This window comes from Diplotaxodon limnothrissa, linkage group LG14, assembly GCF_057381915.1.
Source record: "Diplotaxodon limnothrissa isolate DT_005_m linkage group LG14, D_limnothrissa_male_GT1.1, whole genome shotgun sequence".
In the NCBI taxonomy this organism is placed as follows: domain Eukaryota; kingdom Metazoa; phylum Chordata; class Actinopteri; order Cichliformes; family Cichlidae; genus Diplotaxodon; species Diplotaxodon limnothrissa.
Window position 1 is genome coordinate 31,002,957 of NC_140609.1, and position 17,608 is coordinate 31,020,564.

Here is a 17,608-nt window from a genome sequence, read left to right on the forward strand (position 1 = left end):
CCTGATTCAGCAACCGTGAGTGATTATCCCTTCAATCCTTTTTCTCTTCCCGGCTCCGCTCGCTCTCTGTCGGTAACGACCGTTCCGAAGCCACGCTTCGTGCACTGATCGTTACTAGAATAACTGCGTGCCTGCTCCAAACCCACCGCTAGCCTTCGCCGCGCTTGGGTCTAGCCAGCACGCCACACGGGCACGCCGAATTACTTTCTGTAACCCGCCCGGCCGTGACAAACGTAATATATAAGTCACTTAGACAACCTAAAAATGTTATTGTTGGGCTTTTTTCAGTGTTTTGTTTGTTCGTGAGTAAATCGGTTTGGCTGAGATTAAAGTTATTAGATTAGATAAAATAAAACTTTATTAATCCCCCGGGTGGGTTCCTCCTTGGTTTTTACACAGCTGACTAAACGTCAAACAGAAAACTGATTAAACAGAAGTGTGAGATGGCCGAGAGTTTACTCCAGTGTCCTGTTATATTTTAGACAGCAAGGAGCAGACGGCTGAGTTTATTAAACTCCACCGAGACAGCGGTGACGCTAATCAGAAGGCTAGACCGTCCAATTTCACGGCCGTTTACTTCCGGCCTACCCGATCTTCTGAGGACCCGGCCCACGTAGACCGCGAAGGCCGGGTCCTCAGGAGAATGCAGCCCATGAATTTGGACACGACCTATATTTGACTGATACGGTTAGCGCCCAGTTAGCTCCTAGCATTTCTCAACAGCTCTGCCTCCTTTTCGACTGCCCGGGACATTTAAACAATGGATAATCCGTATACAAAGAAATTCATGCTTTTCTCCTCAACAGAGAGCATCCCCCGATTGAGCAACAGCGCCGTAAAATAAGAAGAATGGCGCCTAATTACAGAGTTAATAATGCAGACTTTGTAATATCTCACGTGTAGATTCATCAGCCAGATGAAGTGTTTACTGACAATTGACAGTGATAGCGCACATCATCATCACTATTCCAACAATCCTCTCCTCACAGACGAGCATAAACACACTCGACTATCGCTAAATCAAATTTAACACACGTTTGTAATGACGCTAATTCAGTTTACAATAGGGTTTATTCGCTCGGTCAGCAGGTGGCGGTATCCTCGTACACTGGGGAGTAAACTGCCATTAAACGAACAGAAGAAGAAAAAAAAAACATCTGCACATGCGCGGTACGGATCGGGTAGACCCGATTTGTACGGTCAGACTTTACACATGCGCAGTAAGGATCGGAGAGTCCTGATCCGTAACTTTCTTTTTATTTTTCGTTTTTGTCTACATTGTACTGAAATGCTTCATTATTGCAAACATTTTAAGATATACTTGTTATTCTTAACATCTTAACAGATACTCTGACCCATAACTATCGTAAAACGCTACGACCGGAAGTAGAGACCTTTCGCGCATGCGGGGTACCGATCGGGTTTCCGGTACGGATCGGGTAGTGACAGGGTGAGTAGCTCAAATGTGTTGTTAGCATGTTAGCAGCGCAATGCTACTCTGAACCGAGGAGCTATTTTCTTGATGTGAGCTTCTACTCAGGGTTTTTTCTTCCAGTTCAGAGGGAAATGCTTTTGTTATGAAACTGGCTGTTATTCCCCCCCCCACAATTTTAATTATAAGCTAGATATATTTCTACTAATGGAATTATTTTGCTAACAGCAACAGGAATGAGTCAGTGAGTCAGTTGGGCTTGTGAATCATGATTCACGAGTCAGTAAAGTGATTCTCGAGTATTGAACGATTCGTTCACGAATCGAACATCACTAATGAGTATGGAGAAAAGCATTAGGTGCAGAAAATGAAATAATTTTTTCGGGAGCCACTCTTCATGTGTTCTTCAGGTGGCCGCTCCCTGTGATTCTGCATTTATGTTGGTCACTCGAATATATGTCACACTATGTTTACTTTGTTAAACGTTGCAAAATGCGCAAATGCTCCCTGACCAGCACCTTTGCGCTGTGCTTTGCTCAGGGCAACAGGAAAATGTTTTTGCGTGGTAGAAGCTGTAGAAAAGAATGGATTTCAGAGAACAGTTTTCTGAGACTAAAATAAACACAGAAAAGAGGAAAAAATGCAAACACTGCTGATCTCATAGTTATATGTATACTCATTCAATGACATACTTTAATAATAATAATGGCTTTCTTATTGCGTTTAAATGATATTTATAAGTTTGCATTTACATGCAGAAATAGCATGTCCCTCTATAAACCACCACTTTATATACATAACATATATTTTTTATTTATATTTGTACATTTTATATATTTTTTCTCTTAATACTGTTCATTAGTATGTAGTGCTGCAGATTTGTGCAACTGTGCTGTCCCCTCTCCTCTTCACCCTGTACACCTCTGACGTCTGCAGTAACTCTGAATCATGCCATATTCAGATGTTTGCGGACGAAACAGCCATCATGGGGTGTATCTGGGATGACCAGGAAGAGGAGTAGTCTGGTGAGGAACTTTGTCACATGGAGTCACACAAACCACCTGCAAAAAAAAATCAAAATTCAAAAATCAAAATTCAAATTTTATTTGTCACGTACACAGTCATACACAGTACGATATGTAGTGAAATGCTTGGACAACTGCTCGTGACCTAAAGAAAACAAAAAAGGAAAAGGCTATGAATAAGATAGGAAATAAATATGAAAAATTAAAAAGGGTAAATTTAACTAGGAAGGAATAGAATATAAATTAAGGTTAAAAATGAAATAACTGTACAACACAAATTAGAATGAAGGGTAAATTTAACTGGGAAGAATAAGATAAAGATAAATATATAAATTAAAGTTGAAAATAAAATAACTGTACAACAAAATACACAATACACAATATAGAACTATATAAGAATGTATGAAGAAATCTAAATATAAATAAATATATACACAATAACAGCAGCTGTACAAGTATTAACCGGAAATGAAGAATATAGTGACCAGTGTTGTGCAAAACCAATGTCCAGAATGTCCAGTGTGTGTGTAAGAACCATATGTGTGGGTCAGTACTGTGTGGTGGTGTGATTGAGAGACCGTATCGCCTGCGGGAAGAAGCTCCTCCTCAGTCTCTCTGTGTTGGTCTTCAGGGAGCGGAATCGCTTTCCTGACCTCAACAGAGAGAACAGTCTGTTGTTGGGATGGCTGAGGTCCTTCACGATCTTCCTGGCCTTGGTCCAGCACCGCCTGCTGTAGATTGAGTGCAGGTCAGGGAGCTCGGAGCGGATGGTGCGCTCAGCTGACCGCACAACCCTCTGTAGAGCTCGTCTGTCCTGCATGATGCTGTTCCCGAACCAGGTTAAGATGTTTCCCGCCAGGATGCTCTCTATGGTGCACGAGTAAAAGTTCCTGAGCACCTTGGAGGGCAGTTGGAAGTCTCTCAAGCGTCTGAGGTGGTAGAGACGCTGTCGGGCCTTTTTCACCACGGTGTTGATGTGACAGGACCATGACAGGTCCTGCGTGATGTGAACTCCGAGGTATTTGAAGCTGTCCACTCTCTCCACTGGGCACTCGTTGATGACGGGGGTCTGGTAGTTCCTCTCCTGCTTAGTGCTGAAGTCCACTATCAGCTCCTTTGTCTTACTGACTTACTCAACACCTCGAAGACCAAGGAACTGGTTGTGGACTTCAGGAGGTCCAGACCAGTTCCACTGCCAGTTCGGATAGAGGGAGAGGAGGTGGAGGTGGTCAACACATAAGTACCTCGGGTTGCGGGTGGACAACAAACTGGACTGCTCATGCAATACACAGCACCTGTATAAAAAAAAGGTTAAGGCAGACTGTACTTCCTCAGGAGACTGAGGTTCTTCAACATCTGCAGGAAGCTCCTGAGGATGTTTTACCAGGTTGCCGGAGTACTGCTCTATGCTATGGGGGAGCAGCACAGCAAAGAAGGACGTGTCCAGGCTGGAAAAACTAATCAGGAAGGCTGGCTCTGTGGTTGGCATGAAGCTGGACACTCTGGTGACAATAGGAGGACACTAAAGAAACTGTTGGACATTATGGACAATGCTGGGCATCCTCTGCACATGGACAGTCTGTTCAGTGACAGGTTGCTTTTCCCAAAGTCAAGGACCAACAGACTTTTTTTTTTTTTTTTAACATTTATTTATTGGTTTTAACCGGTTTTACATGGTGCACTGTGAATATTACAAAAAAAATAAAGTAAAATTAAAAAATAAATAAATAAATAAAAAACAAAACCACAACAACAACAGAAACAACATAGTAATAGAAACAAAAACAAAGAAAACCATAACAGAAGGGAAGGACAGATATACAAATCAAGTTAGAGTCTCAGGCTGTTAAGTCCACAGTGTATACGTTGCAGTTCTCCAGAAAGTTGTAGAATTTTGACCATATAGCCCAAAACTTGTCCAGTTTATTTCTTAATGTATAAGTTATTTTCTCCATAGATAGTATAGATGTCAGTCCATTAAGCCATTGCGATAGTCCACATATTTTTTGATTTTTCCAACACAGCAATACAGCGCTTGGCTTCCAAAAGTCCAATCGTTAACAGAGGTCTATTGTTTGCAGCAGGTATAAAATTATTTGGGTATATATTTAAAATACATATTTTAGGATGAAGTGGAATCACATCACCAATAATTTGACTCAACAGATTTATTAGCTTTTCCCAAAAGATTTTCACATGTGGACACTCCCATATACAGTGAAATAAAGTGCCCCTGTCCACTCCACACTTAATACAGGTGTCTGGGATGTTTGAATTAAAATAATGCATTTTTGACGGAGTAAGATATTGTCTTGTTAACCATTTATATTGAAGTAGTCGAGATTGCACATTAACTGTCTGACTCTGGGCCAAGGAGCATGATTTATACCACTCATCATCAGATATATCCATTTGCAAGTCATTCCTCCAAGCCTCTAAAATAGACTGTGTTGATTCTTTGGAATTTTCCATAACAGACTTAAAAACTCCTTTGTCCCACATGCCATCAAACTGTTTAACTCCTCGCTGGAGGGGAGAGGGAGGGTAAACGGGTACAAAGGAGGGTGGGAACAACTAATCTTTAGTGCCTTTTTCATTGTGCAGTATTTATATATATATTATATATTATATATATTTTTATATCCAACGGTGCAATTGACTAGCAATAGTTGAAAGCTGAAATGTGCAATTCCCTGGTATTCTTATTCCTATTTATTCTTATTTATCCTTATTGTATACTCTGTATATGTGTATGTATGGTATATTTCTGTTCACATTCCGCAACTTCTGTCGGTGCTGTGCTACTGGAAACTGAATTTCCTGGAGGAACCCAACTGAGGGATGAATAAAGTTTCATCTAATTTAATCTAATCCAATCTAATCTAATAATCAGTACCAAAGCTGTTTTCAAAATAACATTATTCCATCTTCATCATTCTTCCCCATTCACATAACAGCAATAAAATAAAAGTAGTATTTGTTGTCATATATCATTTGTTTGTCACATAATCCTGATTAATAATTATATTTTTAGGTCTTGTCATGTTGCACATACTCAATCATTTATAAATTTCAGTTAAATTATGTTGCAACAATTCATAACAGATAAAGCTAAATCAATCAAGTTGCAACATTATAAAAACTCATCTCCTATCAGGAAAAAAAAATTATCTTGGACAAATTGTGTAGATACACTTAACATTTATTTAAATTTTATTTTCTCATTTTAAACGTATGTGTAAACTGCACCGGAAAAGTGACATGTAACTGCAGAGTTTTGTTTAAATGCATAACAATATAGCATCACTGAACATATACAGGAAAGCAAGTTGCAAAACTACGATTAATTCAAAATTAATCATTATTTACATAAAATTACTGTTGCATATTTAAACAGTCATTTCCTGTATGGTCTGAGGAAATATGAATGGCAGCATTTATATTTCTGATGTAACTCAAATTATGTTTATTTTGAACAGGATGAAGTAGGCATAAGACTTTTCAGTACAAGAAAAAAATTTTCATCCCTGAGGCCGTAGATCAGAGGACTCAGGCACCTTGGAGCAATACTAAACATAATGTAGTTAGAATATCTGACATCTATAAATAACCTTAAATCAATCTGAAGCACTGCAGTTTCAATGAATGGGCCCCACAGCCGAATGAGACAGAGCAACAACTGGAAAGCATGAAGGATCACTGTTTTGAGTCCTTTATGTGTCAACTTCTTTTTATCTCCTGATGCTGCTTTGGCCACTTTCATTATTTGAACATATGAGTATGCAATAGTGGTGCCCATAATCAAGAAATAACATTGATACACAGCTGATCGAACATGATCCTGCCATCTGTAAAGAGTAAATGTCTCTACACTACATATCATGGATTGCTTGTAGAAGTTAAGTGAGGCAGAAGCAAAGAACATGGACGGAATAATTATGCATGGTCCAGAGCTGAGAACATGAATGATCAGGATACAGTACATAGTGCTGTGTGTGGACCACAGCTGTCCATGACGCAGGGGCATACAAATGGCCACATAGCGCTCCAGAGTCATTGCTGTCAGAGTAACTGGTGTGACAAAAGTATACATAAGCACAAAAATAGTGATGATTATACACAACCACACTTGTATTCTAAATTCAAAATAGGTTAAGATTACCAGGATATCACTCACAAATAACAAAATGCTGTCCGACAGTAATGTTACAGAAAATAAGATGTAGCGTGCAGATGTGTGAAACGATTCTTTTTTTATAAAAGTCAGGATGAGCAACATGTTAATACAAAGAAATATTATTACCAGAATCTGCACAATAATCATCCGGGCATTAGGTCGCTGCAAAAAAACATTATTCACTGAGTTGTTATCTGCCATATAGAACTGAAGCACTTCTCAGAGTTGACAAAGTGTCAATATTAAATGAATTTTAAAAAACCAAAAATTAAGAGCAGTAAAGAAATCTTCTACTGTCTTCTGTAGCCAAATATCTTCTGCTGGACTGCTGGAGTTGTCTGACGGATGACTGTGCATCATTATTTTAATGGTTACAGCCTTCGAGAACAACGATCACACAAAACCTTGCTACGCAGTGTCGTCAGCTTCCTTTCACACCCATTCCCCTCGATGCCACAATACTATTGATAGATGGAGCACTCAAGAGAGTTTTTTTTTCTTGTTGCCTGTCCCGTTCCATACTTTAGTAATCAGAATTGTTTTCTGAAGGCCAGGAAAGATGCCCAACGGATTTATTTTTTCAAGTGGAGAAAATATGGCAATGCCATATTGGTCCACTTGACTGGTCCATATTATTATTCTTTATTTTATTTTATTTTATTTTATGTTAAGTTATTACAATTGGACAGACCATTAGACAGTAAAGGAGAAAGAGAAAGAAAGAAAGGGAGAAAGAAAAACGGGTGGAAAGGGGGACTGTAGGAGCAGACTGAGAAAATCTGTTGTATCACCTGTTAAAAGAAGAAAAAAGAAAACAAACAACCAGAGAACAACACAATACAGAGATCAAAGCAACAACCTAGATACATGTAAGTAACACTAAATGCTAAATTTTGAATGTTATTGAGCAGCACGCAAGATTGACAGCGCTCAATATGCTTTAAGGTAGCAGCCAAGGAAGATATATTTTGTGTCTGTGAGCACCCGTGTGTACACCTGTGTGTGTGAGCGCACTTGAGTTCAAAAGGTTTATCCATGTAACGACCTGCTAGAGCAGTGGTGCGGGGAGGGAGGGCAATGGCTCTGCAATGGCGGTATGAAAAAAAATGAATGCTTTCACGCTGCTACCATAATGAACATGTTTTTGGACTGGGCTTTCACACAAACACAAAACAGAGGTTGAAGCATCGCCAAATATGTTTCCAAACCAACTTCCTTGCCAGCCAAAAAATAGAACACATAATGAAGCATATCTTGCCTTTGGCTTCACCTGCACAACACCTGTCGTGCCAAGGTAGGTATCCCCGACAGGATTTGTTTCCTCTTTGTCCTTGTAAAACAAAGGGGGGCCTAGCAACAAAAGTTTGGGAACCACTGTGCTAGAGGGTGTAGGGAGCCATAGCCCTGCCCCCCAGAGCATGAAGCAGACATGGAGGAGACCCAGGACCGAACATCCACAGGTCTCCCAGAGTGCGAAAGCCTAAAGATGACCACCGGAGAGGCAACTGCGCCACCTTCCCGGAAAGAGCTGAGGAGAGCACCAGATGTGAGGTCACCCTGCAGCCACAGTGCAGAAGCCAAGGTGCAGAAGCTACAGGGAACTACTGTGACGAGCCTGCAGCCTCTGCCAGCAGCCAGTCGTGCCAGAGCGGACCGAGCCCCGGTCCCATAGGCATGAGGTCCGAGGGCACCCAACCTCCCGGAAGGGGCCCGACCTGGCCACAGGTGCCAGGCCCTGCCAAGCTGCCGCTGGGAGTACATCAGGTACATACCTGAGCACTCAGCCCCGGACACCGAGAACCACCAACGCACCGACAGCTGAGGACATCAGCCACCAGCAGGGAGTGTGGTGGGGGGAGATAGGCCTCCACACCTAGGGGGGCCTGAGATGTTCCCAGAGAGGCGGCGTCATGTTGCTGCTTGCTGTTCTAAAGTGCATTTATTAAATATGTGTATGTATATATTAGAGATGGACCGATCTGATATTACGTATCGGTATCAGTCCGATACTGACGTAAATTACTGGATCGGATATCGGAGAGAAATAAAAAACATAATTGATCCATTAAATATCAAAAAAGCACCTCACAAAACTTGAGACATGGCGTAACTCGGCTCATAACCGTAGCACGTAGGGGCAGTATGCGTCAAGTGATAGAGTGGCTGTGTGTATTTGTAGCCTCGCTACCAATCCGGCATTTCATCCCCGAGGAAGTTATCCCAGAGAGAAAGCAAGTGTGTAACTTCATCTCTGAATGTTTGTAAAGCATTCCCGCGTTAAGCTTAACAACCAATATTTGGAGCAACTGCCTCTTCTCCCTCCCTCTCCTGCTGCTGCTTCAATCATGAAACTGATCAATGATCAGCTGATCGGCTTCTCTGTCACGAGTCCGTCTCTCTTGTTTGTTTATCGCCCACTTCACGCCAGATAGAGGAAACCAGCGGCTGAACAACAGCAGCACGTTTAAGCTTAATAATCTGTTGTTAGAATTTATTTAATATTACTTTCTAAACCAGGATCCTTTTCTAGGTAGCTGACGGCTGGTAACTGTGCAGGGGCGGATCTAGAAAAGTTTAGCTAGGAGGGCCAAGAGGGCATAAACAGGGAAAAGGAGGGCACAATTTTTTTTTTTGCTGGGAGTTTTAGAACCCTATTAGTTAGGTTGCTTACTCTTTAAAATACCAGAATAGGTAGGATGGAGTAGGTTTAAGTTTATTAGATTGATCAGTATTGCTGAACTATGAAATATTTTGGGCGCAGTATATTTTTTGCATACAGGTTTAAAAGAATAGCTTCAGTGTTTTGGGTTTTTTTTTGTTTGTTTTTTTACTTGAGTATGAACTTAGACAAAAAGCAGCAAGATATTTAAAAAACAGTTTTATTTGATTAAAAAACACACTATATCGGATTCATATCGGTATTGGGAGATATCCAAATTTATGATATCAGTATCGGTCATAAAAAAGTGATATTGTGCCATCTCTAGTATATATATACACACACACACAGCTGTCCATGACGCAGGGGCATACAAATGGCCACATAGCGCTCCAGAGTCATTGCTGTCAGAGTAACTGGTGTGACAATAGTATGCAGAAGCGCAAAAATAGTGATGATTATACACAACCACACTTGTATTGCAAATTGAAAATAGGTTAAGATTACCAGGTTATCACTCACAAATAACAAAATGTTGTCCGACAGTAATGTTACAGAAAATAAGATGTAGCGTGCAGATGTGTGAAAGGATTCTTTTAAAAGAAAAAATAAAAGTCAGGATGAGCAACATGTTGATAAAAAGATAAATTATTAGCAGAATCTGCATAAAGTTTTTGCGAGATCTCTCAAAAAAGATCTTGCAAAAGTTCATCTTAGTTTTTTTTTTCTGCTATGTCCCTTGCGGGGCTCCGTAGGATTATGATCAGTACCATAGAAGTTTGTCAAAATAACATTATTCCATCTTCATCATTCTTCCCCATTCACATAACAGCAATAAAATAAAAGTAGTATTTGTTTTCATATATCATTTGTTTGTCACATAATCCTGACTTTCAATGATATTTTTTAGGTCTTGTCATGTTGCACATACTCAATCATTTATAAATTTCAGTTGAATTATTTTGCAACAATTCATAACAGATAAAGCTAAATCAATCAAGCTGCAACATCATAAAAACTCTACAATTCATTCTGAGAAAGTGAATCATCTTCTATTAGGAAAAGAAATTCTCTTGGACAAATTGTGTAGATACACTTAACATTTATTTAAATTTTATTTTCTTATTTTAAACGTATGTGTAAACTGCACCGGAAAAGTGACATGTAACTGCAGAGTTTTGTTTAAATGCATAAAAATATAGCATCACTGAACATATACAGGAAAGCAAGTTGCAAAACTAGTAATAATTTAAAATTAATCATTATTTACATAAAATTACTCTTGCATATTGAAGCAGTCATTTCCTGTATGGTCTGAGGAAATATGAATGGCAGCATTTATATTTCTGATGTAACTCAAATTATGTTTATTTTGAACAGGATGAAGTAGGCATAAGACTTTTCAGTACAAGAAAAAAATGTTCATCCCTGAGACCATAGATCAGAGGACTCAGGCACCTTGGAGCAATACTAAACATAATGTAGTTAGAATATCTGACATCTATAAATAACCTTAAATCAATCTGAAGCACTGCAGTTTCAATGAATGGGCACCACAGCTGAATGAGACAGAGCAACAACTGGAAAGCATGAAGGATCACTGTTTTGAGTCCTTTATGTGTCAACTTCTTTTTATCTCCTGATGCAGCTTTGGCCACTTTCATTATTTGAACATATGAGTATGCAATAGTGATGCCCATAATCAAGAAATAACATTGATACACAGCTGATCGAACATGATCCTGCCATCTGTAAAGAGTAAATGTCTCTACACTACATATCATGGATTGCTTGTAGAACTTAAGTGAGGCAGAAGCAAAGAACATGGACAGAATAATTATACAAGGGCCAGAGCTGAGAACATGAATGATCAGGATACAGTACATAGTGCTGTGTGTGGAGCACAACTGTCCATGACGCAGGGGCATACAAATGGCCACATAGCACTCCAGAGTCATTGCTGTCAGAGTAACCGGTGTGACAAAAGTATACATAAGCACAAAAATAGTGATGATTATACACAACCACACTTGTATTGTAAATTGATAATAGGTTAAGATTACCAGGATATCACTCACAAATAACAAAATGCTGTCCGACAGTAATGTTACAGAAAATAAGATGTAGCGTGCAGATGTGTGAAACGATTCTTTTTTTTATAAAAGTCAGGATGAGCAACATGTTAATACAAAGAAATATTATTACCAGAATCTGCACAATAATCATCCGGTCATTAGGTCGCTGCAAAAAAACATTATTCACTGAGTTGTTATCTGCCATATAGAACTGAAGCACTTCTCAGAGTTGACAAAGTGTCAATATTAAATGAATTTTAAAAAACAAAACAAAAATAAAGTGCAGTAAAGAAATCTTCTACTGTCTTCTGTAGCCAAATATCTTCTGCTGGACTGCTGGAGTTGTCTGACAGATGACTCATTATTTTAAAGGTTGCAGCCTTCGAGAATAACGATCACACAAAACCTTGCTACGCAGTGTCATCATCTTCCTTTTACACACATTCCCCTCGATGCCACAATACTATTGATAGATGGAGCACTCAAGAGAGTTTTTTTTTTCTTGTTGCCTGTCCCGTTCCATACTTTAGTAATCAGAATTGTTTTCTGAAGGCCAGGAAAGATGCCCAACGGATTTATTTTTTCAAGTGGAGAAAATATGGCAATGCCATATTGGTCCACTTGATTGATCTATATTATTATTGTTTATTTTATTTTATGTTAAGTTATTACAATTGGACAGACCATTAGACAGTAAAGGAGAAAGAGAAAGAAAGAAAGGGAGAAAGAAAAACGGGTGGAAAGGGGGACTGTAGGAGCAGACTGAGAAAATCTGTTGTATCACCTGTTAAAAGAAGAAAAAAGAAAACAAACAACCAGAGAACAACACAATACAGAGATCAAAGCAACAACCTAGATACATGTAAGTAACACTAAATACTAAATATTAAATGTTACTGAGCAGCACGCAAGACTGACAGCGCACATTATGCGCACGATATGCTAGCAGTGTCCAAGAATGCTTGGACACTGCTAGCATAATGAACATGTTTTTCAGAATCAGAATCAGAATCAGAATGGGTTTATTGCCAGATGTTGAGGTTTACAACATTAGGAAATTGCTGCGGTGCTTCAGTGCAAACAATAAGAATTAAAGTGCTATGTAGAAAGAAAGATATGTGCATGAGATATACATGAGATATATACATGAGAATAAGAATTATGAGTGCTACGTAGAAAGATATATACATGAGTGCAGGTGGTGATCAGTGCCAGACATGAAATGATGCAGTGACACAGCGTAGGGTCATGTGTTAGTGGCGGGGACAGTCATGTGGTTATTGTTCATGTGTCCAACAGCAGAGGGGAAGAAACTGTTCTTGTGGCGAGAGGTTCTGGTGCGAATGGACCGGAGCCTCCTGCCTGAGGGGAGCAGGTCAAACAGACTGTGTCCAGGGTGAGAAGGGTCAGCTGAGATCCGGGCTGCACGCCGCAGTGTCCTGGAGGTGTACAGGTCCTGCAGAGATGGGAGTCTGCAGCCAATCACCTTCTCAGCAGAGCGCACAACACGCTGCAGTCTCTGTTTGTCCCTGATAGTGGCTCCAGCGTACCACACGGTGATGGAGGAGGTGAGGATGGACTCGATGATTGCAGTGTAGAATTGCATCATCGTCCGTGTTGGCAGGTTGAATTTCTTCAGCTGCCTCAGGAAGTACATCCTCTGCTGGGCTTTCTTGATGACGGAGGTGATGGTGGGCTCCCACTTCAGGTCCTGGGTGATGGTGGTACCCAGGAAGCGGAATGAGTCCACAGAGGTGATGGGGGTGTCAGTCAGGATGATGGGGGGGAGTGGGGCTGTGTGCTTCCTGAAGTCCACAATAATCTCCACTGTCTTCTGGGCATTCAGCACCAGGTTGTTGTGGCTGCACCAGGACACCAGACGTTCAACCTCCCTCCTGTAGGCAGACTCATCCCCGTCAGAGATGAGCCCAATGACGGTGGTGTCATCTGCGAACTTGATTAGCTTGACAGACTGGTGGGTGGAGGTGCAGCAGTTGGTGTACAGGGAGAAGAGCAGAGGAGAAAGAACACAGCCCTGAGGGGAGCCGGTGCTGATGGTCCGGGAGTCCGAGACATTCTTCCCCAGCCTCACGTGCTGCTTCCTGTCCGTCAGGAAGTCAGTGATCCACCGGCAGATGGGATCAGGCACATTCATCTGGGAAAGCTTGCCTCGGAGATGGTCTGGAAGGATGGTGTTGAAGGCAGAGCTGAAGTCCACAAACAGGATCCTGGCGTAGGTTCCTGGGGAGTCCAGATGCTGCAGGATGAAGTGTAGGGCCATGTTGATGGCGTCGTCTACAGACCTGTTGGCTCTATATGCAAACTGCAGGGGGTCCAGGAGGGGGGCCGTGAGGGTCTTGAGATGGGAGAGAACTAGGCGCTCAAATGACTTCATGACCACAGATGTCAGAGCCACGGGTCTGTAGTCATTTAGTCCAGTGATCCTAGGTTTCTTGGGGACAGGGATTATGGTAGAGGACTTGAAGCAGGCAGGCACATGACATGCCTGCAGTGAGGAGTTGAAGATGCCAGAAAACACTGGGGCCAGCTCGTTTGCACAGTGTCTGAGGGTGGCAGGAGACACACCGTCTGGGCCGGGAGCTTTCCGAGCATTCAGATTCTTAAACTGCTTCCTCACATCTGCTTCATGAATATGAAGAGTTGTGGTCGGAGGAGGTGGTGTGAAATCCTCTTTTGTGTGGGGTGAGGAGGGGGGTGTTGTAGGTGAACAGTTTGAAGGTGGTGATGGCTCTATGGAGGGGGGAGAGGTGGGGGAATGAGTGTCCAAAGTGCCTCTATTGTTGGGGTCGTTGGAGGTGTGAAGGCTGCCTGATGGCTCGTCAAAACGACAGTAGAAGTCGTTGAGGGTGTTGGCCAAGAGCAAGTCGTCAGTGGAGTGGGGGGTTTTAGGCTTGTAGTTTGTAATATTCCTAAAACCTTTCCACACAGAGGCCGAGTCATTCTCTGAGATCTGCTGCTGCATCTTCTCAGAGTGCTGATGTTTGGCAATGTCCACTTCCTTAGTGAACTTGTACTTGGCCTCTCTGTAGCAGTCCCTGTCTCCGCTTCTGAACGCCTTACTCTTTTCCAGCCACAGCTTTTTGAGTTTAGGGGTAAACCAGGGTTTGTCATTGTTATAACTCACCCTGGTGCGTGATGGCACAATGCTGTCCTCACAGAAGTGGATATAGGAGGTGACAGTGTCCGTAAACTCGTCCAAGCTGTTAGAAGCAGCCTTCAATGTGTCCCAGTCTGTGGTCTCCAAACACGTGCGAAGCTCCTCCACAGCCTCGTTGCTCCACAGTTTTTTGGTCCTCACGACAGGTTTGGAGAGCTTCAGCCTCTGTCTGTACGCGGGGATTAGGTGGATCATGACGTGATCAGAAAGTCCGAGTGAAGCGCGCGGCACCGCGCGATAGGCCCCGCTGATCGTGCTGTAGCAGTGGTCCAATGTCCTCTCCTCTCTGGTCGGGCATTTAATATACTGCTTGTATTTCGGAAGCTCATGGCTCAGATTGGCTTTGTTAAAGTCCCCAAGAGCAATGATGAGAGAGTCCGGGTATGTCCGCTCCGTGTGGAGAATCTGCTCCGCGAGTGCGCACTGAGCTGCTCGCGCATCCGCGTCTGGACTGGGCGTTTTGGACTGGGCTCCCACACAAACACAAAGCAGAGGTTGAAGCATTGCCAAATATGTTTCCAAACCAACTTCCTTGCCAGCCAAAATCTAGAACACATAATGAAACATATCTTGCGTTTGGCTTCACCTGCACAACACCTGTCATGCCAAGGATGGTATCCCCGACAGGATTTGTTTCCTCTTTGTCCTTGGAAAAAAAAAAGGGGGGCCTAGCAACAAAAGTTTGGGAACCACTATGCTAGAGAGCGTAGGGAGCCATAGCCCTGCACCCCAGAGCATGAAGCAGACATGGAGGGTACCAGGACCGAACATCCACAGGCCTCCCAGAGTGCGAAAGCCTAAAGACGACCACCGGAGAAGCAACCGCGCCACCTTCCTGGAAAGAGCTGAGGAGAGCACCAGATGTGGGGTCACCCTGCAGCCTGTAGGAATGTTTAGCTTATTTTAGAGTTTAGAAATGTGTTAACATAGAATGTAGAATTATTGTAGAGACACTGACACTGCCCTTAATGTAATAAAGGCCTGATTGTGTCATGAACTTAGGAGTAGAGTATAGGAGACCCTCCCTAGTTGAACTGTGAAAGTAAAACAGAGAGGAGTTAATGCTGAGTGGAAATTCCCCAGAGAATGTTTGGGTGGGGGTCTCAACATTTGTAACTGGAGATCTGTGGTCTGGAAGGGAGATGGGTTTTTTATGACCTCTAGGGAGTTACCTACACCCACAGTGTTTTAACTGTCACGAACACACATCCACACCACACTCACTCATGTGCACTCACATAGGCATTCATGTGCTCGTGCACATAGACACAGACACAGAGTTTGCAGCACACCGTGGGGGGTTTTATGATGGGGTCGCCTCTATAAAGCTGGCTGTAACTAACAAAGGGGTGAAGATTTTGCAGAGGGACACACCGGCCTCGTCTTCCCTTCTAGAAGTGGATGCTTAAATGAAGATGAATAAAGGTTTTGTGAAATAACTACTGAGTTCCGGTGCCGTCTCTGGATGCCTTGACGAATAAAAGAACAGGGGTAAAACTGATTTCACAACAAGCCTCAGTGCAGAAGCTACAGGGATCTGCGGTGATGAGCCCGCAGGCTCTGCCAGCAGCCAGTCGTGCCAGAGCGGACCGAGCCCCGGTCCCAGAGGCACTAGGTCTGAGGGCACCCAACCTCCCGAAGGGACCCGACCCGGCCACGGGTGATAGGCCCCGTCAAGCTTCCGCTGGGAGTGCATCAGGTACATACCTGAGCGCTCAGCCCCGGACACCGAGAACCAACAACGTACCGACAGCTGAGGATATCATCCACCAGTAGGGAGTGTGGTGGGTGGAGACAGGCCTCCACACCTAGGGGGCCTGAGATGTTCCCAGAGAGGCGGTGTCATGTTGCTGCTTGCTGTTCTAAAGTGCATTTAAAACACGGGAGGGGCATGGTGCTTCCTGCCAGAAAGCAGTAGGTGTCAGCACGTCCCCTCCTGAGAACCCTCAATTTCTACATGTATTTAAAATTGAGAAGTGGGCACCGGCCCCAGAGGTTAGGTTGGATATACAAACTGTACTCTGGATACCGTACTCCCAAAGCCCTATACAGTGGGGCAAAAAAGTATTTAGTCAGCCACCGATTGTGCAAGTTCCCCCACTTAAAATGATGACAGAGGTCAGTAATTTGCACCAGAGGTACACTTCAACTGTGAGAGACAGAATGTGAAAAAAAAAAATCCATGAATCCACATGGTAGGATTTGTAAAGAATTTATTCGTAAATCAGGGTGGAAAATAAGTATTTGGTCAATAACAAAAATACAACTCAATACTTTGTAACATAACCTTTGTTGGCAATAACAGAGGTCAAACGTTTACTATAGGTCTTTACCAGGTTTGCACACACAGTAGCTGGTATTTTGGCCCATTCCTCCATGCAGATCTTCTTGAGAGCAGTGATGTTTTGGGGCTGTCGCCGAGCAACACGGACTTTCAACTCCCACCACAGATTTTCTATGGGGTTGAGGTCTGGAGACTGGCTAGGCCACTCCAGGACTTTCAAATGCTTCTTACGGAGCCACTCCTTTGTTGCCCGGGCGGTGTGTTTTGGATCATTGTCATGTTGGAAGACCCAGCCTCGTTTCATCTTCAAAGTTCTCATTGATGGAAGGTGGTTTTGGCTCAAAATCTCACGATACATGGCCCCATTCATTCTGTCCTTAACACGGATCAGTCGTCCTGTCCCCTTGACAGAAAAACAGCCCCATAGCATGATGTTTCCACCCCCATGCTTCACAGTAGGTATGGTGTTCTTGGGATGCAACTCAGTATTCTTCTTCCTCCAAACACGACGAGTTGAGTTTATACCAAAAAGTTCTACTTTGGTTTCATCTGACCACATGACATTCTCCCAATCCTCTGCTGTATCATCCATGTGCTCTCTGGCAAACTTCAGACGGGCCTGGACATGCACTGGCTTCAGCAGCGGAACACGTCTGGCACTGCGGGATTTGATTCCCTGCCGTTGTAGTGTGTTACTGATGGTGACCTTTGTTACTTTGGTCCCAGCTCTCTGCAGGTCATTCACCAGGTCCCCCCGTGTGGTTCTGGGATCTTTGCT

The 17,608-nt window shown here is 42.8% G+C and overlaps 2 pseudogenes; both read right to left on the reverse strand.

Moving 5' to 3' along the window:
• Positions 1–5,923: 5,923 nt before the first annotated feature.
• Positions 5,924–6,835, reverse strand: LOC146619159 (odorant receptor 131-2 pseudogene; annotated as a pseudogene).
• Positions 6,836–10,649: 3,814 nt separating this feature from the next.
• Positions 10,650–11,573, reverse strand: LOC146619160 (odorant receptor 131-2 pseudogene; annotated as a pseudogene).
• Positions 11,574–17,608: the final 6,035 nt, after the last annotated feature.